Source organism: Xenopus laevis, chromosome 1S (genome assembly GCF_017654675.1).
Source record: "Xenopus laevis strain J_2021 chromosome 1S, Xenopus_laevis_v10.1, whole genome shotgun sequence".
Taxonomy (NCBI): Eukaryota; Metazoa; Chordata; class Amphibia; order Anura; family Pipidae; genus Xenopus; species Xenopus laevis.
The window spans coordinates 136,943,461-136,967,524 of NC_054372.1; the positions used below are offsets into that span (position 1 = coordinate 136,943,461).

The 24,064-nt window shown below is 36.4% G+C and overlaps 1 pseudogene; it reads left to right on the forward strand.

Moving 5' to 3' along the window:
* LOC108705073 overlaps positions 1 to 24,064 on the forward strand; it is a 260,667-nt pseudogene that overhangs the window by 170,729 nt on the left and 65,874 nt on the right.

The following is a 24,064-nucleotide window of genomic DNA, read 5'->3' on the forward strand; positions in this document are numbered from 1 at the left end:
GCGAAGCGAAACGGCGCAAATTCGCCCATCACTAATTTTCACTTCAAGCCCCAGTTGAAAGTAATATACTTGGCCAGGGACAGTTAGAAGGTCTAATCTTTCATCAGGGCTTACATTAGCTAATGAAATGAGCACACATAGGAAGCTATGAGAGTATTCATCATTTCATCATAGTTTGAAGAATTTCTTGATATTTCCTCAAATTTGACCCTACCTGACCTTCAATATGGACAGTAGTATATAAGAAAGAAAATGTTAATTCTCCCCCTGACTGGCATTTCATTTTAGCCACCATTGAAACCTAAGAGTTTGGTCACTGATATCAGGCCTGGTTTGTATCTGCATTCCAATTCATCCCACAGATTAATTTGGGTTGAGGTCAAGGAAGTGTTTAAGCCAGTCAAGTTCTTCCACTCCCACCTCAACAAACTAAAGAGCCTTCTCCTTACTATTGCCACAAACTAGGAACAAGTCCAAAGTGCCCAACATCAATTAAGTACTCAACCTCCTAGGTATCAATGAAAACAAATACCATTCAAGAATGTTCCAACATCTAGTGAAGGAGCTTCTCAGTAGACAGTTTTAGCAAAGCTGAAAGGAAAAAATGACCACGACAGATATTAAATTCCCCTAGCTAATGTTACTAATATAGAGAGGAATGAAATTAATAAAAACTATAATCAGCACAAATATAAGTAAAACTATTGGACTATTCAAATCACTATATGTAGTCCCTGTGAAGCTACATCATTATATTTGTCTCCAGAGATTTATGTAAAATACTTTTTTATTATTTTTAAAGTCAATTAGAGGCTTTATGTTAGGTTAAATTAAATTATACAGTATTTCTCTCTAAGTCACATAATAAAGCACCACTGAATAATTCTGAAAGATTGTACAGCTCTGAAGACTGATGATGCCCATTCAAATTCTCTTTTTACTTCAGCACATTCTAATTGAGCAATTTGTCACAATTGACAAATGCTTATACAATATGCCCATTTTAAATATGGTATGTAATGATTGTGATAAAGTAAGTGGTTTGTTCACACCAAGCCATAAACAAACAAAAACAAGGTAAAGTTAATAAAAATATGAATATATTTCTTCCAACGATTAAAAGGGACGATTTATCAAGGATCCTTTTTTATTGAACTGCAATGATAATTAACATGAATACAGATAATTATCAATTTCTTTTCCTGTTGAAACAGAAAAGAATTGTCCAAACCCTCCTTTCGGCATGCATTTGCTATTATGGATTTGCAGCACAGGTCACTACTACCATGCCACTGCACAGAATGGTGTTGAACTGCTCAAAGCAGCCATATACTTTCTAAGGAACTAACATATATATCATGTTTATTTAATATAGCAGTTTCTGACTGCCAAGAGATTGATAAATGGCAAAATTATCAAAACTGCTGGGAATACTTCAAGATTCCCCATTTTAATTTTTGATAAATTTGCCCATATATTGTAATTAAGAAAGCTTATTAATAATGTCCAGAGCCACTACCCAACCCAGGCCCTATAAGTCAAACCTACCTTCGGACTTGTAGACCTTCAGTTGAACTGAAGAAGCTGCTCGGATGAGTAGTGAAAAGTCTTCATTGATTACTCAGCAACTCCAGTTGTTTTTAGATTGACCTATACTAGATATACCTCTTCTACCACCTTCCCCTAGTTCAGGCCCTTGTGTCCCCAACTCAGTAGCTCTTACATCATTGTTGCAATCATCAAAACATGAATACTCACTCTGCGCAAGCAAGCACATTCAGGTGCGCTCACTAGGGGGAGGCTATGTAGTCTGCCAGGTTGTCTATGGTGCCCGGCCGGTTTGGCCTGGCACTACTTAAGTTTCATTAAACACAAAAAGGCCTATTCTTGTTTTTCAAATTGACTGTTGGGGCCTGAGCAATTCAATCTTCTTCTCTGACTCAGGGATGTCTTGTAATTTTCAGCAAGCGACATTGGGGAGTATAGCAAAAAGTTTGCTCTTGTTTTAGTAACCCATAATAACTTGCGGTAGTTATCAACTGATTGTAAATGTCACTTTAATTAAGGGGCCCATTCACTTAGCTCAAGTGAAGGAATAGAGGAAAAATACTTCGAATTTTGAAGTGTTTTTTGGCTACTTCGACCATGGAATGGGCTACTTCGACCTTCGAATCAAACGATTCGAACTAAAAATCGTTCGACTATTCGACCATTTGATAGTCGAAGTACTGTCTCTTTAAAAAAAACTTCGACCCCCTAGTTCGCCACCTAAAACCTACCGAGGCCAATGTTAGCCTATGGGGAAGGTCCCCATAGGCTTCCTATCAATTTTTTGATCAAAGGATAATCCTTCGATCGATGGATTAAAATCCTTGGAATCGTTCGATTCAAAGGATTTAATCATTCGATCAAACGATTATTCCTTCGATCGTTCGATCAAATGAATTGCACTAAATCCTTCGACTTCGATATTCGAAGTCGAAGGATTTTAATTCGGCAGTCGAATATCGAGGGTTAATTGCACAGTATGTTATTTTCCTTTAAGATGCAGGACTGTTTTTCTTTAATTCTCTACAATAATATTTCATTTGACATATTGAGTACTTCCTATAGGGTTTGAGGAAAATTACCTAAAAGATACTGACAGTAGAATCATCAGTATTACTTTACAGTTCAAACTGGTTCTTGTTTTAAATAAAAAAATCTCTCAAAGGTTTTTAAGTTTTGATTCTAAGTTCCATGGACGGAGATATGTTTAATAAAGAAATATAAATCATTCTGACGGCCTGTTTCAATATCTGTTTTACTTGTAAATCCATTTTTTTTCCCGGAGGCTGAATGTTCTGATATTTCAGCTAACATCATCATAAGAAAAGATAAAGTGAGCATGAATGTTAATACTTTATAAACAGTAAAAAAAATGAAATTGGTGATGGTAAAGTTCACAGCTACCACCATAGGAACATTTACAGAGAAATGGAATAAAAAGAGAGAGAGTAAAACTGCACCAAGTGAACAGGATAAGTCATATCATGATTTGTGCTTTTGTTTTTAAAATACCCTTGTTCCAATGCATTAAAGTAACAGTAACACCAAGGGGCCCATTTACTTAGTTCGAGTGAAGGAATAGAATAAAAAAAACTTTGAATTTCGAAAAAATTTTTGGCTACTTCGACCATCGAATTTGGCTACTTCGATCTTCGACTACGACTTCGACTTTGAATCAAACCATTCAAACTAAAAATAGTTCGCATTTTCGACCATTCGATAATCGAAGTACTGTCTCTTTAAAAAAAACTTCGACCTCCTACCTAAAACCTACGGAGGTGCAATGTTAGTCTATGGTGAAGGTCCCCATAGGCTTTGTATCAATTTTTAGGTCAAAGAAAAATCGTTCGATCGATGGATTAAAATCCTTCGAATTGAACGATTCGAAGGATTTAATCATTCGATCTAACGATTTTTCGTTCTATCAAACTATTTGCGGTAAATCATTTGACTTCGATCTTCGAAGTCTAAGGATTTACATTCGGCAGTCGAATCTCGAGGGTTAATTAACCCTCGATATTCAACCCTATGTAAATCTGCCCCCAAATATTGAAAGTTTTTTTAAGTAATTAAAATATAATGTACTGTTGCCCTGCACTGGTAAAACAGAGGTGTTTTGCTTCAGAAACACTACTATAGTTTCTATAAACAGGTTGTTGTGTAGCCATGGGGGCAGCCTTTCAAAGCTGAAAAAGGAGAAAAGGCACAGGATATGCAGCAGATAACAGATAAGCTCTGTAGTATACAATGGGATTGTTCAGAATTTATATGTTATCTGCTGTTTATCTTGTGCTTGAATGACTGCCTCCACGGCAGCTTGTATATATAAACTATAGTTGTTTTCTAAAGCAAACACACCAGTTTTACCAGTGCAGGGCAACGGTACATTATTTATTCATTACTTAAAAACACTATCGTTTTATTTGATGTTACTGTTTCTTTAAGGAGGGTTTATAGTTTAAAATGCTTCTTCTGTTTATGTGTATTTTTTGCTAGTAAATGATACAGTATTGGTTTATAAATGAATGTGCTGATGAAAATAGATTGTAATAATAGTAATGGTAATTAATATTTATATAGTACTGGTAATTAATAATAGTATTGACATAATACTTGTTTTGTTTTTTCTTACAATGTTTGCTATGTTTCTCTGAAGAGGTTACAGTTAAAATATTCCATGTATTTTATTAATGATAACCAACATATTTATTAAATAATACATACCGGGTGCATCAGGCACTTATAAATGGCATTATTGATTAGCGTACCAATACATACTAATACACATGCTTATGAAATATAACCCAGCACAAGGATCTAAGTTTCACCCTAAAGTTACAGTAGATCCCTTTTGATGGATAACCTTGGTAATTATGTTATGATACTTGCATAATTCATTTGTTACAATTATCTTTTTTAACTAAAACTCCTAGATTTTTTATTAGTGTTGCTCTAATAAGGATATTAGATCACTTTACCTTACTGGAATAAATAATAATTTTGTAAGAGTAGATGCAAATGTCATTTTTCCATCTATGTTTAGAATCTTCAAAACATGTTCTTGCATTATCTGATTATATGGCAATTTGCTTACTTAATTATATTACCATAAATACTAATCAGAGATGGTTCAATCACAAACTAAATCTATTTTAATTGGTAGAGGAATTCTCAATGTAACCTTTGATTGTAGCCTTTAATTATAATTTATTTATAATTCAATATATAAATGTTTTTAAATACAAAATGTAAATGCATCTTTTTTTAATAAACAAGATTATCCAGTGGATTCATAAATAGTGATGGGCGGATTTATTCGCCAGGCGCGAATTCACTGCGAATTCCTGCGATTCGCCACCGGCGAATAAATTCACCAAACTGACGCAAAATTTCACCAGCGAAAATTAAAAATGGACGCCAGTGTCAAAAACGAGACACCGGTGCCATTTCGACAATTTTCTTAGATTTCACGAATTTCGTGGGAAATTCACTCATTTTTCGGTGAAGCGAAATGCCCCAAATTCGCCCATCACTATTCATAAAGTATTCATAAATGAAAAATAGCAGATTGAATATTTTCTTTTTTAATGCCCTTTAAGAAAGTTTGAAAAAACAACTTTTCAAATTATTTTTCTTAGTTACATTTCATTGAGATAAGAACAGTTTATTGGGTATGCATGATAACTAAGTGGAAAGCACCAGAAACAAGTTACAACCAATAAAAGCATTGGATTATAAAAAGGGCCAGATTACCCTGTAGACCTGTGAAGTTCTTTAGCCACAATAGTTTTCATTATTCAACAATGAAGTAAGATTTACATTTAAAAGTAATTACTTACTCATACATTTAAAGGACGGCATTACCAAACAGTGTGCTCATTATAAAACATGAATATGCTGTTTTTAGAATGACAAAAAAGTCACAGGTTCAGCAGACATTAAGACGAGAAGGCCTATTTACCAAAATTTTAATTTATGTTGTTTTTTTTCAACCTGGACTCACATTTTAAGAAAGCATGAATTAATCCATATTGGTGGCTATTGGCTACTTGAATAACTTTTAACAGACATGGAGGCTTATTTATTATAGGTTGAATTTTAGTGTTTTTAAAGTTTTTGAAACACAATCTAAAATCACAAACTCTAAAATTACAAACTCCTAAATCCTGAATGTCATTTAATTTATTAAAAGATCCCAATATAAAAAATTTGAAAGAAAAAAGAGCTGAAAGAATAATTCAAGATCACCAGAGATAACTTTTTCCAATTACTTTCTATTCTGTATGGGGGCTATTTATCAAAGTCTAATTTTATCTCAACATTTTCTGCTACAAACTCCGATCAAATCTACTCAGGTTTTTTACACTTATGCTTATGCTTTATTTGCCAAAAAACTGGGCATTGCACAAAACCCAGCAGACATCAAAAAATCATTTGGACTTCTCCCATTGACTTATATGCAAGCAACACTTATAAGCTGAGATGCTGGATTTTCTGATTTGGACTTTTCCATCCGCAGGGTTTAATAAATTCTGAAATATTCGTAATTTTTTAAAAGTCAGATTTTATAAAAAAAAAATCACAGATTTTTTTAGGGATTTTTGTATTCGGAGTTTAGTAAATAACCCCCTATTTGTCACCGTTTTTCTAATATTGAAGTGTAAAGTGTCATTTTTCACTTTATAAAGCAGCTCTGGGAAGGGGGTCGCTGACCCTGTAAATGGTTTTAAATTGATACATTTAGTTGATACATTTCTTATGTTTGTCCCTGCTGAGCAGAATCTCTGGGTTTCATTACAGGCAGCTGTTAGAATTGATATAATAGTTGCTAATACTCCAGAAATGCTGCTGAGAAATGTATCAACTAAGTGGCAGATTTATCAAGGGTCAAATTGAAAATTAAAATTTTTAAATTCGAATTTTGAGTTTATTTTAGTGTAATTCAACTAGGGAATTGTCCAAATTCGATTCGAATTTAAAAATAAATAAATAGATTTTTGAAATGTAATCTAAAACTTGCCGAATTGGTGTTTTAGCCTATGGGGGACCTCCTACAATAAATTTGGAGTAATTTGGTGGACTTTTGGAAAAAAGTTGTTTTGGGTGAAAAACCTTGACTATATACACATATTACATGATAATCAACGTCATTCCCTGCACAAAATGAGATATCCCTTCTTCCTTCCTAGAGATAACAGTGCTAAATGTGTGAGCATTTAAAAAATATATAATATAAAGTTTATATTCCCATCAATACAGTTTACATAAAAAATATTAGTTAAAAGTGTGGGGTGAGTGTATACTGTAACCATGTGTTTATTTCTAATTTTCAGTGCACTTTCAGTGCACAATATTTCTTATATTTCTGCAATTAGAAAAAAAAGTAGAAAAGCAAACTCTCCATCTGTTCATAGCATTAATTCCTAAGGCCAGGGAACATGTGCAATTTGAAGATTCCATTCTGTAATTTATTTCTATCTATGCACATTTGTTTTAAGAGCCATTATCACAGTCAAATAAAAATATGCTTTCAGAATCCATCCAAATCTATACATAATTTAATTGTAAATAATTTTTGGTGTATTTTTATTATATATTTTCTTTTATTTAGTAGCTTTTTGTGACCTAAATCTTTAATGTTTAATGTTCCATTAAACACCACAGACCAAATAGGGGTTTTGTGTAAGGAATGGATAAGAGATTTCTGCAGATGCCAGAGCCAGTGCTCAACACACAGAAATGGAATACAAGAATTAACTGCACAGATGGAAAAGACTTAATGGTTCTATAAATCTATTATCAGCAGGTGTAACTACTGTCTACCAGAGTCAAAAATAGTTGCATCTGATGGGTAAAAAGAAGGGGGTGAATATCAGGGTGCATTATGGGGTTTATTATCTCAAGATATTGAAATATGTTTCCAAAGAGATCCAAAAAAACACTGTATAAATGTACCATATTCAGCTGAATGTACATTTTAAGCCTGGTTCATTCTGGTCAGTAAAAATAATACTTAAGGTGAAAAGATAAATAAAAATGTATCTGTATGCAGAAAAGATGGCATCACTCTGCCCATACATGCCATAAATAACTAGCATTATGTACTGTATGTACACCACATTTTACATGTAGTTTGTGCATTTGTATATGAGCCTTTCATATCTGCATATTCCTTATCAATTTACTATGTCCCTAGTTCCAACTGTGATAAAAGGAAACACTGTGCTTTTTTCACATGTTAGATGCACGGTGCAGGTCACTTTGCTGGTTACAAGGTTAGGATTTTTGTTTCCATGGAAGACTGGCCCAGAAGTACATAGTCTAAATCTCAAGAAATCCAGTTACTCAGCAGCTCAGCTCAAGCTCAGTCATCAACAAAAACTGTTTGATCAGGATTTGATCACACAAACTGTGCCTTGTACAGGGGGACACGTTAACAATTTACACAAAAATGAGCATCTCCATAATATCTGAAAGTTGTTAGAACAAATTTCCTGTTTACAATACGTTCAACTAGACTAGTGAGGGCTAAACAATAAAATGATCTTATTTTCTTACTGTCAATTTCCAGCAGAAAAGTGCTTAAATACTGGGCAATACTATAATGTAAAAGTCATTCATTGTTGAAGTACTTTACAATGCTATACTGCATCACCACAGCTAAAGCCCAGCCACTGATTATAGACTGAAATGCCTAACTATATATAGTGAATAAAGTACCCCCTATTGTAAAATATAAGGATATTATAATTTACCGAGGAGTTTCATGACCATATAAAAACACGAGGCCGATGGCAGAGTGTTTTTATACAGGTCATGGAACGCCGAGATAACTTCTAATATCCTCATATTTTACAACTGGGGGTACTTTATTTATTATAATACACAAATTTCAGTGAGTCATGTGACAGAAATGACATCAGAACTCACCGTTTATAACTGATGACATCAGAACTCACCGTTTATAAGGATATAATTTACAAGATATTCATAGCTTTTGTGTATTATATAATGAATAAAGTACCCCTATTGTAAAATATCAGGATATTATAAGTCACAGAGGAAGTCCATGAGTGCTTTTGTACAGGTCATGGAACTCCGAGGTTACGTCTAATATCCTTATATTTTCCAGCAAGGGTAATTTATTTATTATAATACACAAGTTTTGTCATGTGACAAAAATTACATCACCGAGCTTCATTTTTAACTGATGACATCACTAAGAGATGTTTATAAGGATATCATTTATAGTATATTCATGGATTTTGTGTATTTTATATATATATATATATCTTAATTCTCATAAAGTTTGGTTGGCTTTATATAGATCCTGCTTTAGATAGTTCTGATCCTTTGGCAATTTCTGAATGATTTCTGATTGACTCTTAGAGGCACATTTATCAAGCGTTGAATTTCGAATTCATGTCAGTTTTTTTAAATTCGACCAATTGAAATTTATTTATAAAATCAAATTTTTTTCTGCTCGGATGAATTGAATCGACCGTAAAACTCGAATTCGATTTGAATTAGAAAAAATTGTAAACTGTGTGTGACCTTTACAAGCATAAAATTTATATAGCCAAAGTTCTTGTTGGCACCTCCGCTGAGGGTGCAGCAATAATACCCAAGGGAGTTGTAGTTAAACAAGATCAGGCGAAACTGCAGATTAACTGCTCAAACTTCTGTTTTTATTCTCAGCACTACATGTTTCTAGCCCTGTGAGGTTCTTTGTCAAGTGTGGAAACAAATCAACCAATTAGCATTTTAAAGTGAACTTACAGGATTTGACATAGAAAGTAAATACCCATCCCCCATTGAAACGAAAGTTCCTTTGTAACTACAACTCCCTTGAATTAGAAAAACTTGAATCGAATTAAAAAAAATAAGATTTTTTTTCTCAAAATAAAATTTGAATGTCAGGAAGGCTGCAAACATCACCAAATCAATCCCTGGGCCTCTCCCATTGACTTATACAGCAAATCGGCAGATTTAAGTAGCGAATAGTCAAATTTGAGTTCTTAAAGGGCCAGAATATGATAAACCTCAAAATTCAAATTCAAATTAATACTCAAATCAAGTTTGGATAATTCACAATTTAAATTTGAGTGTTTTGACCAAAAAAAAAAATTGGACTATTTGAATTAGAATTTAATAAATCTGCCCCATAATCTGAGACCTGAAATAAAGAAGCATAATAACAGTTTAAATTGTAAACCCTTGTATAGGGTAGAACTATGGCTTTGGACATACCTAAGGATGGTAAAAACTTCAGGGGTGAAAGATGACTCATCGCTAGATGGGTTAGTAGTGGGGTACTAGGTAGAAAATTCCGATATGCAGATCTAGGTTTATTGCTATGGCACCTTAAATATGGCTAATGAAATAATATTTTTAGATAATCAGTGTACTTTTTTAAAATTAACGTTTCAATTATATACTGTGTGAGTAATATATACTTAAAAGCAGCTCAACATAGTCCCACCAATATAGTTACATTACAAGGTTTTTGTTCCAGGCCTTGATATCCCTAAACTTCCCAACACTTATCACAGGTAAAGTAACATATACTGTATATATATATATATATATTGTGGTAGAGTGACCAAAACAATGTGGGGAAAGGTGAGTTTTCCCTTTAAAATCTCCATAGTGGGAGAGGTAGGCACCAAGATAGGTGTTAACTGACAGAGAATATGTTCTCTGTTTAAAGGCTTTGGTGGCCAGGTCCTGGAAGCTGGAGTATTCTAGAAAGAACAGGCAAGCCAGGTACTCCAATCTAGTAGTCCAGCTCACGGATTGGCTCTCACCTTCCACAGGAAGGCTGTCCTGTGGAAAGGTATTTAGTTCTAGTGGGCCTGCTAGGAAGGTCTCTCAGAGCAGGACACAGAGCAGGAAGGACACCTGCCTGTGTGAGGAATTCCCAGAGGGGCTGGGATGCCATTTGCTACTGCAAGGTGCAGAGAGAGGAGACCAAGTGACAGAGGGTCTATCTGTCTGATTGAGGAAAGCCAGGAGGCTGAGCAATCCCCCAGAAGATTTGTGAGTACAGGGGTGACCCCTACTTATGTGTTTGCTTACTAGTAGTCCACAAGGGGCCCAGTTTAGTAAGTGAACACTTTATGTGTGAAGGTAGAGCCCAGTGGGCAGGAGTTGTTTTTATGATGTGTTTTGTATCCTGAAATGGTCACCCCTGTATGCACAAAATGTCTCTCTCTCTCTCTCTCTCTCTCTCTCTCTCTCTCTCTCTCTCTCTCTCTCTCTCTCTCTCTCTCTCTCTCTCTCTCTCTCTATACTTTGTAGAAACGAAGATGCACACCAGGATTTAGCAAAAAGGTTAAAATTCCATTTTTATTAATTTACATTAAAAAAGAGCTGGTCAACATTTCGGTCTAAATCTAAGACCTTTTTCAACCTTGAAATGTTGACCAGCTCTTTTTTAATGTAAATTAATAAAAATGGAATTTTAACCTTTTTTTGCTAAATCCTGGTGTGCATCTTCGTTTCTACAAAGTATACAATCAGCCATTGAAGGTAGCACCCAGGTATTGCACTTTAACGGTGTGCGCTAGGAGCTTTTTGGATTATGTGAATATATATATATATATTCCAACAAAATGGAGTGGAGATTAACCCTGGTCTGTGACCTAGTCCACAGGACAAATTATATATCAATCAAAAAAGTCCAGACAACTTGCTTTGTGATCAAGAAAAAACTTTTATCAAGCAAGTATTTAAGTACAACGTTTCGAAGCTCCCGCTTCTTTATCAAGCAATACAGATTACACTGACATCATATCCTTTTAAAGCCATGTGTATAGACCACACCCATCAAGTGGGATGTGGTTTGTCATGTGTTACCCAACAACCAATAGGTATACATATAATTTCGGTATTCCAACAGTGTCCATTTAGGACAATGATAGCATGCAAAGATTAAAGTAACAATATGCAACTACGTACAATAAGTTATAAGTAATCATGATGTCATATTCAATTAGTCCCAACAATCCACTAGTAAAGTATTACAAACATATCTTTCAATCACATGAAAGCATACAGGTCATATTCCCTGTTAAGACCTTTAGGGGACATTGTTTGCAATGTATGTATCCAAAATTTTTCTCTTTTTTGGAGTTGTTGGAGTCTATTGCCCCCCCGACGTGGGGGGGCAATAGACTCCAATACAAGAAACCTGAGGGTTGCCACAGAGTGTCGTGCAGAATGGAAATGGGTTGGCACTGGCAGTTTCAATACCTCCTTTCTGATCGTAGATTTATGCTGACTAATGCGATCCCGTATTGGTTGGACCGTCTCCCCAATGTATGCAAGCCCGCAAGGGCACTTAAGCATGTAGACTACAAAATCCGTGTCACATGTGAAGTGGCCACGTAACTCAAACTTTTTTCCTGAGTGTGGATGGGTAAAAGCATTAGTGCGTATAACACTTGAACATTGGTTACACCTACCACATGGGTACATACCATTAGTCAGTGGTGCTAAGACTCTTTGTGTGTTAACCCTTTGGGTACCCAGGTCTGCTTTTACAAGCCTATCTCTGAGATTACGTGGTCGTTTGTAGGACAGCAATGGAGGTTCCTGGAATTCTGGGATATCAGGATATGCTGCACGCAATAGGGGCCAATGATTTTGTAGTCTACATGCTTAAGTGCCCTTGCGGGCTTGCATACATTGGGGAGACGGTCCAACCAATACGGGATCGCATTAGTCAGCATAAATCTACGATCAGAAAGGAGGTATTGAAACTGCCAGTGCCAGCCCATTTCCATTCTGCACGACACTCTGTGGCAACCCTCAGGTTTCTTGTATTGGAGTCTATTGCCCCCCCACGTCGGGGGGGCAATAGACTCCAACAACTCCAAAAAAGAGAAAAATTTTGGATACATACATTGCAAACAATGTCCCCTAAAGGTCTTAACAGGGAATATGACCTGTATGCTTTCATGTGATTGAAAGATATGTTTGTAACACTTTACTAGTGGATTGTTGGGACTAATTGAATATGACATCATGATTACTTATAACTTATTGTACGTAGTTGCATATTGTTACTTTAATCTTTGCATGCTATCATTGTCCTAAATGGACACTGTTGGAATACCGAAATTATATGTATACCTATTGGTTGTTGGGTAACACATGACAAACCACATCCCACTTGATGGGTGTGGTCTATACACATGGCTTTAAAAGGATATGAAGTCAGTGTAATCTGTATTGCTTGATAAAGAAGCGGGAGCTTCGAAACGTTGTACTTAAATACTTGCTTGATAAAAGTTTTTTCTTGATCACAAAGCAAGTTGTCTGGACTTTTTTGATTGATATATATATATATATATATATATATATATATATATATATATATATATATATATATATATATATATACAGGAGAAGCTGAAGCACACCAGGATTTTCTTCAAAAAGACAGTGTTTATTTCATCAATATATATATATATATTACTATGCTTATTGTGTCTGTTTATGAAATCCCGAATGGCTGATTTTAATGGCCATGGAGGTTGTATAACGATAATGAAAAGGAAATGCAGTATAAGATCCATCAAAATGGAATTTTTCCAGTTGCATTTTTAATGAAACAACATGTTCTCTTTGATCTCCCATATTTCACTGTTAAGATGTTTTCAGCAGAAGAAATATCTACTTTATGTATTTTTTATTTAGGTTTAAATGAATGTTGACGTAAAAGCAGTTGCATGAGTTCCAACTCTTCAGATGTTTTGCTGAAGTATATTTTGAGATGGATTGATTTTTATTAAGACTGTTTATTGTAGAACATGATGGAAATGCAGAACATTTGATCAATACAGTAATAACATTGAAGCAGCTCTTTCTGTCCCTGAACAGTACAGGGTGATTTTGCATCTTGCACTGTCTTGTATTGAATAAAAGACTGTGTTTTACTCATTAGCTTGTGTTTTGATGATAAAACCTCACACTTATTTACAGTTTATATCCCAGCTTAATTAGTTTCATATTATGTTGTCATTAACATTTTATTTTCTGTATTAATGTGTTGCTCTTGCTTGTTGCAGCTTGAAGAAAGTGAGACAGAGGTGTTGAAGTGTCAGAAATCTTTGTCCATTGAGCTTGATAGTTTGCACATGGAGCTCGAGAATCTTTCAAGAAACAAAAACATGGTAACCAGCACTTGCTCACTTGACTCTACTGTGTAATCTATTGTGTGATGACATGAAAGGTCTGGTTTGCCAGGTATAGTTGGCTTTTATCCTTGATATGGTTGTTGAGCTACAATGGCTAGCATTCTCTTGAAGGCATGATGAAGGCTAAGGTTGTTAAAAACATTTGAAGGTCAATATGGATTAAACCCTTGTTTAATGCAATGGAAAATTAGTTTTAAAAGAAGGTCACTGAAATGTGGAGTAGGAAAAATTAAGACAACTGAAGAGAATAATTATTTTCATGTTTGCCTTAAACAGAATCAAACTGAATAAATCAAAGATTTAGAGGATCTTAATAATGTAATATTTAATAAAATGTAAGTTACATTTTTTTAATTCAAATTCAGCTTTAATGTTTCTATGTGCTATGTCCCCTGAGAAAATATCTGCTTAACCTAAAGCATGACGTGGATTTTCTTAACAAAATGAATTTGTGATATTGCTAGGCTGCTACAAAAATAATATGATTCTATTCACAGTACAGGCCTGGAACCCATTATCTGGGAACCCGTTATCCAGAAAGCTCAGAATTAAGAAAAGTTCATCTCCCATAAACTTCATCCAAATAATCCAATTTTTAAAAAATGATTTCCTTTTTATTTCCAATAATAAAACATTATCCTGTATTTGATTCAAATTAAGATATGATTAATCTTTTTTGGAAGAAGAGCCAGCCTATTGAGTTTATTTCATGTTTAGATGATTTTCTAGTAGACTTAAGGTAGGAAGATCCAATTTATGGAAAGATCCATTATCCAGAATACCCCTGGTCCCAAGCATTCTGGATAACAGGTCCCATTCCTGTATATATATTATAGTGAAAAAACAAAATCAAATGGTAATCCTGTCCTTGTGAGTTTCCTCTGGGTACATCAGTGTCCTCCTACACTCCAAAACAGACAGTTACTTGACTCTTGATGAAACAGACCCCGCTCTGTGTAAATATGATAGTGACTTAGAGTGTAAGCACCACTGGGGCAGGGACTGATTCATAATCTCTGTAAATTAGTCTCTGTAGTACACTGATTACAACACTCAAGGTATTGCCCATGTTACGGAATAATTTCACCTGTCCTTATCTGCAAAACCATGAGGCCATGTCCCTTTCTAAAATTTGCAAGACCATTATACTAAACTAAGTGGGCCATGGAAAGTAATAAAGAAAGCTATGGACCACCAACCTAAGCCAGGAGCATACTCCCCTACATACACTTGAAAGCCCAGCTGCAGGGTCATTTAATTGTATTTCCTTACCTAGATATTCTTCAAACTATTTTAAGACAATGCTGTTTCCTATCTATAACCTTGTTAAGGGGGGGGGGCAGCTTACAACAACAGTTTTAAACATACCTTGAAATGCAAGATACTGCTAGATACTAGTGATGGGCGAATTTATTTGCCAGGCGCGAATTTGCGGCAAATTTGCACAATTCGCCGCTGGCGAATAAATTTGCGTTTTTTGGACGCCGGCACATTTTCGCCAAAAAACCTTCAAAAACAAGACACCTTTTCGTGGATTTTTCGCTGTTTCACAAATTTCGCGCATAATTCATGAATTTTTCAGTGAAGCGAAACGGCTGTTTCACAAATTTCGCGCGAAATTCACGAATTTTTCGGTGAAGCGAAACGGCACAAATTCGCCCATCACTACTAAATACCATTGAAGGTACTGGGTGCAAAAAAGCAAATAGTTTATGATTGTACATTTGTCCTTAAATATCTTCCTTAAAAGATGAAAATAAAGGGAAATGAACGTACGGTGACTTTTTCAAATTGTCATTCCACCCTGCAAAGAAACAATTTGACACATATGCACTTTATACAATACCAATTAAGTTTCAAGTACTGTAATTTCAGCATTATGTTCTTAAAACTCATTTATGCTTTCTGTATAAGGATGGTCTCCAAATATATGGTCTCTTAACATATTCTGCTCACTTATCTATGTCTGTATTCACCATCAAAGCCATCCCTGACACACAGATTATACAGAAAAGCACATTTTGTTAATACTATAATAAAATAAGTGCCATGTTAATGCAACCTGATTGAAATGGTTGTATATTACCTTAAATGAAAAGATCTATGCTATCTTTGCATATACTAAATTCCATTTGACATGTTAAGGTTATTATGTCAACTTGCTGCATAACTAATGCATAATCATTACAGCCAATAATGTCAAGTACTTTATAAACCAGAGTTTAAGACAGATCTTCCTTAATTATTTAATGTAATGAGGGATATGCAAATGGTCATCCCCAGATTTATCGTTGCTTACATATCCAACATGCACTAGAAAGTAAGTCTTTGCTAATTGGTTGACAAGCAGCCAGGAAGTGGCATCATTGCCAGATAAAAGAATGTAGTATGTTACGATGCTGCAGATCTTTAGTCCATTTAGTAAACCATAAATGTACACAAACCCAACATTTTAAGAAACTATATGTGCAGATTTAAGAAAAAATTAATGGAACTTGAAAATGCATTCTATTTTAAGTATAAAAAAAAGATTATTTCTTATTACAAAGCACTTATGAGTTATTGTTTAGTTATTTCCCTTGCTACCTTCCCTTGCTAGAAGAGTTTTCCTGACTGACAATGAGATGGAATCTCAACCTAGCACTCAAGTTTAGGCAAAATTGTATTTTATTGTTTCCATTTTTATTGTCTGTTATGGGAATTGCTTATTGCAATATTGTGTTGTTGGCAATGCCCTATAATGCTCTAGCTGCACTTGTGATCAGAGTGCTAAAGAGAGTTAATAACTATTTGTAAATAAGCCCCTTCTGTCATGAATTCATTTAATTGGGGGTGTATCTGGGAAGAGCAAATTACTCTTCTGCCAGGAATGAGCAAAATGAAAGTACAATTTTTAATTTGCCCTTTTTGGTACACAAAATATCCAGGCAGGGAAAAGGAATGTTCACCACAATCCTCATTCTTGTAATTCATTGAACTAATTTAGAAGAAAGGACTATAAGTGCCCCTTTAAATTAGGTGAAAAATATTTGAGGGATATTTACTGAACTTTTCTAAAAAATTACCTTAGTAATCTCTTTCTGTCAATGTTTTATTGCCAGGCAGATGAACGTGAAAAAACTGAACTTTTGAAAAGGAATGATGAGGATCTGAATGAACTAATGAAGAAAAAAAAGCCCTCAAGTGAGGAAGTACATCTTATAGTAGTTGAAAGCTCTCAGTCTACTCTAGGAATAATTGTCCATGTTTTAAGGTGTCCATACATGGCCAGATCTACTTGTTTGGCAAGGACACCAAAAGAGCAGATCTGGGCCAAATTTGGCCAGCCATATGCTGAGCTGAATCAGACTGATCAGATCTGCATTACGTATTGAAGTGTCTGCAAAGTGAATATAGCATTTTCCTTGGTCAATGTGTTTTGGGTCCTTATACCTGTATATTATAATTTTACCATTGTTTATGCCACAGAATACCACATTCTACCTTAAACTTGAAGCAAAAGGGTAGCTGTACATTGACGGCAACATACAGTTTTTTGCTTACTGTAGAGAGGAGAATTTAAAATTTAAAATGTAATAATTTATTGCAAATATTATAATATAAGGGGATGCCACTGTTACAGCAGCATTGCTGAGGTCTGAAGACAGTGAGGTGTTTTGTTTGAAAGGCTAGATTAGTGTTAAGAAGCCTTCTTAAATGATAATGGAATGTTTGTCTAAAAACCTGGAATGTACCATTCACTTTTATTGTTTTTGTTTCTTAGCCCTTTAACCCCTTTTCCCTGTGTTATTCCACACTGTTAAATATACGAGGAGGTAGATATCATTAATAGTGATGGGCGAATTTATTTGCCAAGCGCGACTTTGCGTGATTCGCCACCAGCCAATAAATTCGCAAAATGCCTGCGAAAATTCGCCCGAAAAATTAGCCGGCGTAAAAAAAAAAATTTCGCCGGCGTCGGAAAAACGCAAGACACATTTTGCGCTGTTTCGCGAACAAGCACACAGGTAATGTCAGTTATTGACCAGACTGTGGAAAGATAACAGACTATGTGACGGTGTTCCTTTAAAAGAACAGGCAAAGCTATGAACTTGAACATATTATATAAAATATGAACTTGAACATATTAAACCAGTCAGGGGGTGATCATGAGTATGACAGACACAAGGATAGTAATTTAGAAAGATGCCATTTGCTAGTAATAAGTGACACACTCATGTGTAAGAAATCAACAGGTATTGTCAGCCATTGTGACAAAGATCAAGACTGACATTCTCTGGGATGTCACATTGATTGTATGACAGGTTATTTGGAAAATGTATGTGATTTACAGTTAGCCTGGCAAAAAAAACCATGGGCTTCAGGGCTTAATCCCATCAGTAAATCTCCAGATGATGGACAGAATGACAGCAAATATTTGCAGCATCTTTCCGATGTATGTGGCTTTTAGCATTAAAACCTAGCCGGACAAATAAAGCAGAAGTTTTTCTTTTCTAGGGGAGTTGTCTGTAACCAGCTACAGTAGCTCCGGGTTTGAATGCAAAATTGTTGTAGCTCTCTCAGTCAGTAAATGTAGTGCTAGCAAATAATGGCAAGAATTATGGACTAAGTAATGACTTCAAATGCATTAGTTAGAGGAAAAACAAGGCCTAAATCAAGTTGTTGGTACTCAAATAAAACTAATCATTTGTTGATCACCTACTGACCCCCTGATACTAGATTGTGGCATTATCCAATTGTAGAGCTTTTTAAAACACTAGCAATACACTAATTCAGCATCGATTCACAGAACTGCCTGTTATAGAATGGTATTTATATGCCAGCAAAAGGCTGTTGTCAAGTGTAATAAAATATTCTCTTCAGAATACATGAATCTGTACTGGATAGCTTTTACTCCACAAAGTAGCAAATGCGGCATTGTTTCACAAGCAAGACTAATTATAAGTATATGCCTCAGTGGATCACATTATATGACACTCTACTGGAAATATGGCTGACTGAACGAGAACAATCACTTTGTTAGAAAGTCAGGACTATCCTGTAATCTATAAACTTTATTTGTATTTCAGCAGGTTGCCTCTGGCTCATAACCCTACATTTCAGACAATTGGCCCAGTGGACTCTTATAAATTCCTTTTGTGTGTTAAGTGAATAAGGGGTTTCCAAAAGAGACAGTTATGTTTTAAAAGTAGCCCTGAAGTGCTTCAGCCCAACAGGGATTTCTGGAGTTCTCCATCCATTTGCAGTTAGTTGCTGTGTAAAGGACTTTTGTGCACCATAGTAAGAAATAAGCTTCTCTGCTGATGAAAGAAAAGTGGGATTTAATACAAGTGTTTCTGCCCTTCCTGCCATTTGCCTGATTGCTGCTTCACTGTAGAGGATTCTTTTTTCTAGTAATCAGCGTAACCTGTAATTTTCATCAATGGCCACAGGAATAAGGTGGTGGGTGTTGAATAGCAAATAATGCACTCTCTGCCTTTCAGCCTAACCCTACTCTGCACAGAATTATTTTTTAAGAGAAACAAGGAACAATCAACATTTTATCATTTTTGATTTGCCAGTACAAAATAGCATCCATTGTTATGTACAGTATAAACATATAATCAAATACATTTTGGGCTATAGCATTACAGGTTTAAATTTCATATCTTCATTAAATTATGAAGGCTCAGTTACTTCAGATCTACATTCTCCTAGAAATTATTAAACAAATGAGGGGTTTCTGGCCTGTGATTACTGTATGTTGGGTTATAATATACCTGCATCGGAACTGCATTTAGGTGAGGTAAAGCAGGGAGTATTGCCAAAAACAAAGGGAGGTGGTGTCTTCAAAATCTAGAACCAGTGGTGCTTTTTGACAGAATCCATTTAACAAATATACTGATTATCTTCTGTTCAACCTTAACTTCTATGTAATTATATAAATTAAATGACAAGGAAAGGTCACATTGTTGATTATAATCACTTAACTCGGACTGTGGGCTTGTGCTCCTCTTGGCTGAAAAACGGTTCTCTTGCTATCTTGTTACCTGTCTGTGGTATTTTCAGTGTGGTCCTGGACTGAAAACCTGGACAATAAAGCAAAAATATGGCCTTTTCTGATTTCACTCTACTGTGCATGTACACAGCCTAGAGCCATCGTTAAGATCCCAAGGACAGATGAGAAAATGATAACGCAAGGCTCAAGGGGCGATCCTGAGGCCCCTTCCTCTCCTGCTCCGCGATTAAAACGTTAGCGTCGGAGTGGGTCAAGGGGGGGGGGTGGCTCCATCGTTAGTGTAATGAGTACTATAGTGTACTATAAATACATTTTCATGATTTTTTCTCATGCAGAAAAAGTGACAATAAAAACGTAAAAAATCCAAATGCTATATTTTTTTTAAGATTATGCGCTCAGATTTTTTTCGTAAAATCCCCTAAAACCTAGGATTTTTTTTGAAACCCACCTCAACTCGGAAAATCTTACCATTCAAAACGGGACATCTGCCATTGACTTTTACATGTTCTCGACAGGTCTGAGTTGGAATACTTTTTTCATTGGACTTTTAACACCATCAAATTTTAATAAACCCCAAAAAAAAATTTTTTACCCTCCAAAAAATCGTATCTTCCGTTTTAAAAGTCCGACCAGAAAAAATTTGGAGCTTAATAAATAACCCCCTTAGATTGAGATGTTGGTCAGCTATACATGAAGGCCTGTTTATCAAAAGTGTTCTTTTAGAGGTTTTTGAAACCACGACTAAACTCACTTTCTCAAAAACCACGAATGTCATGAAATTTATTTAAAAATCCCAACTGAAAAAGCGCAAATAAGAAAAGTTGCCGAAAAGTCACCAAATGGAAACACCCCAAAACCTCTAAAACAACATTCAAACAAAAATCTTCCAGTAGTTAAAGGGACATCTGCCATTGACTTACATGTTATTAACAGGTTTTAGCTGGAGTAATGCGTATTTGGAATTGTCACAGTTGTGTCACATAATAGTTACAGAAAAAGCTGTGCTTTTTTTCACAACATTTCCTGATCTTTGGGTGTCAAAAAGCCGATCCAAAAAGGTTGCATTTTAATAAACCGTCCCCAGAATATTTCAGTTTATTACTAATGAAAGACAAAATTGTTTAAGTTTATTAGTAGTGATGGGCGAATCTGTACCGTTTTACTTTTCCAAAAAATTCTCCCATCACATGTCGTAAGCACTATATTGTCTCTATGCAGTATGGTTTTTTTAATTGCCTGAAGAACTTAGACCTGCTGTAGTTATCATTTCAAGTGTCTGCAGCACTACATCATTCAGAGTAGCAGAAGTCATACTTATGTTTCAGCAGTAGAGCAAATTTCAGTAATTCTTTTCTTATACAAACTCATAACATTATGAAAATGTGTGAAAGTCAGGTGCTTAACCGTGAAAATGTTCCTATGATGAAAAAAAATGTAATTTGATTACAGCTGACACCTGATGTTTATGTGATAAATCATTATGGTGATGTTCTTGCAAATGTGTTATTCATCAGCCCTGGCACCTACGTTTAAAAGATGAACAACACACAGACGGAATGTTTCAGGCTTTATAGCAGTGACATTTCTGTCATCTTAGTGCTCCATTTTTTCTTTGTGTCCTGCCTGTTAAAGTCATAAGAGATTGTTTGAGATGATACATTTTTGCATGTGAAATCAATGTAGGCACATGGGGGTAAATTTACTAAACGGCGAAAATTCGCCAGCGATAAAGTGAGCAAATCAAAGTGAAGATGCGCTAGCATACAATTCTGCCTAGCACAACTTCGTTAGAGGTCTTGCATACGGCGGGAAATTTAAAGTTGGATGGAGCTATTTATGTTACATGTTGCATCTAATACATTACATTTCCACTGATAACTACACATGTCCAGGGAACCTTAATAAAGTCAATACAGTTGTTTTAATGCCCGAAAATTGTGGTGTTTATACAAATGGCCTGTAGATGTCACTGTGCTCAGACTTATACTGTGCATACTTCCTGACAGCTTAAAAGTAAAAGTGAAAGTTACTGTTGTGTAATGGCTGCTTGAGAGCCTGCTAATAAAGCACTGTTATCCTCTCCTCATCTTCGGCTACCCAAAACATAACACGAATCACCAATAGTGACTATCTTCTTCACTAGTGAATTGATGCCTGCGCCTGTTAGTAAATCAGCAAAGTGACTGAAAGCGGTAACGCTGGCGAATCATCCCCAGCGTTAGTCACTTTGCCCTTTAGTAAATCTGCCCATGGAGCCTTCAAGATAGGATATTTGATTCATTTAGAATAGCGGGTGTCCAACCTTTTGGCTTCTCTGGGCCACATTGGAAAAAGAAAAAAAAAATTTTGATTTGTAAAAGTAAAGAAAATATGCAGAAAAGAACTACAATACCAGTTGGATAACCAGATGGAGCTATACACTAAATATGGGACACCTGAATAATAAATAGGTCTATTATTATATTATTATGACGTTTCCTCAGGGAACTGAACGTTTCAAGCTGGGCCGCGTTCATATCCATCCTTGGCCGCATCCGGCCCTCGGGCTGCAGGTTGGACACCCCTGATTTAGAAGAAACAATGGACTATTTTTATTTGTGCAGTTATGGGAATGTAGCTTGTGTAGTGGGATCCTGCAAATGAAAATCTAGTACTATTTTGGCATTAATATTACAAGTCCCCTTCTGCCAACATCTCACACACCAGCAGCCTAAAAGGGACATCCGCTGCCTAAAGGAGGAAAAACGGGCTCTCTAGCACACAGAGTCGGAGAACAAAACGGGGCCTATCTCCTCGACAGAAGCCAGGGACTCGAGTTGTAGAGGTACCCGGGACTGAGCTGGAGGCCTGAACTGCAGGGCACCCCGGGGGAGACTGTGGGCCTAGTGGGGCAGCGCCACAACTGGCAGCGGCTAAATGTGCTCCAGCGAATACAGTATAAAAACAGTTTATTTTTATTTATTTATTTAAAAAAAAAATTTTCACACGTTTGTCCGGTTTGTTTTTGTATTACTATTAGTCACCATGCGTACTACCTATGACACACTCTGCTCGAAATCGGGAAGAGATGCACAACTTCTACGCCAAATCTGCTGATAGAGATTCTGCTGAGTCTGGGCTTGCTAACAGCACCGGAGCTCAGAACAAAGACCGGGACTGCGAGATGCTGCTGGCCGAGACCCAAGCGCTGCTCTCGTAAACAAAAGCGAGAAAAGCATTCGGGCGTTAGCACCAGGCTAAAGGCTAACCCAGTCCGACCAGCGCTACCGTCAATCCTGCTCTCGAACGTTCGCTCCTTGGACAACAAGATGGATCATCTGTGGCTTCAGCATTCAAGCCAGCGAGAAATAAAGGACTGTTGCATCTTTATTTTCACGGAAACATGGCTAAACACAAACATCGCTGACTCGGCTATCCAGCTAGCCGAGCTAGCCTGCTACCCAGCCGACAGAAATGCCGCATTGTCCGGCAAGAGCCGAGGTGGCGGCTTGTGCATCTATATCAACAAACTCTGGTGCACGAATTCTGCTGAATTGACTCGCCACAGCTCAGCACAAGTGGAGTTTTTAATTGTTAAATGTCGGCCTTTCTATATGCCGAGGGAATTTACTGCAGTACTAGTGGTTGCTGTGTACTTGCCGCCTAGCTCAAATGTTAACCTGGTGCTAGGAGAGCTGTACGAGGCTATCAACAAGCTTCAAACAACACACCCGGACAGATTTATCGTTGTTGCTGGCGATTTCAACCACACGAACCTGAAGTCAGTGCTTCCCAAATTCTTTCAACATGTGAACTTTGCCACAAGGGGAGAGAACTGTTTGGACAAAGTCTACACGACCGTGCGCGGCGCCTACAAAGCCTTCGCGCGCGCCCACATAGGTTCCTCCAATCACCGGACAGTGATGTTATCACCCACATACACATCGCTGTTCAAACGCACAAAACCAGCCAGAAAAACCATCACAGTCTGGCCGACTGGAGCTGTGGAAGCACTTCAGGACTGTTTCGACTGCACAGATTGGAACATGTTCAGGGAAGCTGCTACCCACAATGGCTCCATCAACTTGGAGGAGTACACAGACTCTGTGACCTGCTACATCAACAAATGCATAGAGGATGTTACTGTCTCCAAAACTGTCACCACGAGAGCCAACGAAAAACCCTGTTTTACAGCAAAGGTTCATGCACGGCTAAGAGAGAGAGATGCCGCTTTCCGATCAGGGGACAGAGTTGCTCTTAAAATAGCCAGGGCCAACCTCTCTCGAACCATCCGACAAGCAAAGCAGGAGTACACACTGAAGATTCAAAATCATTT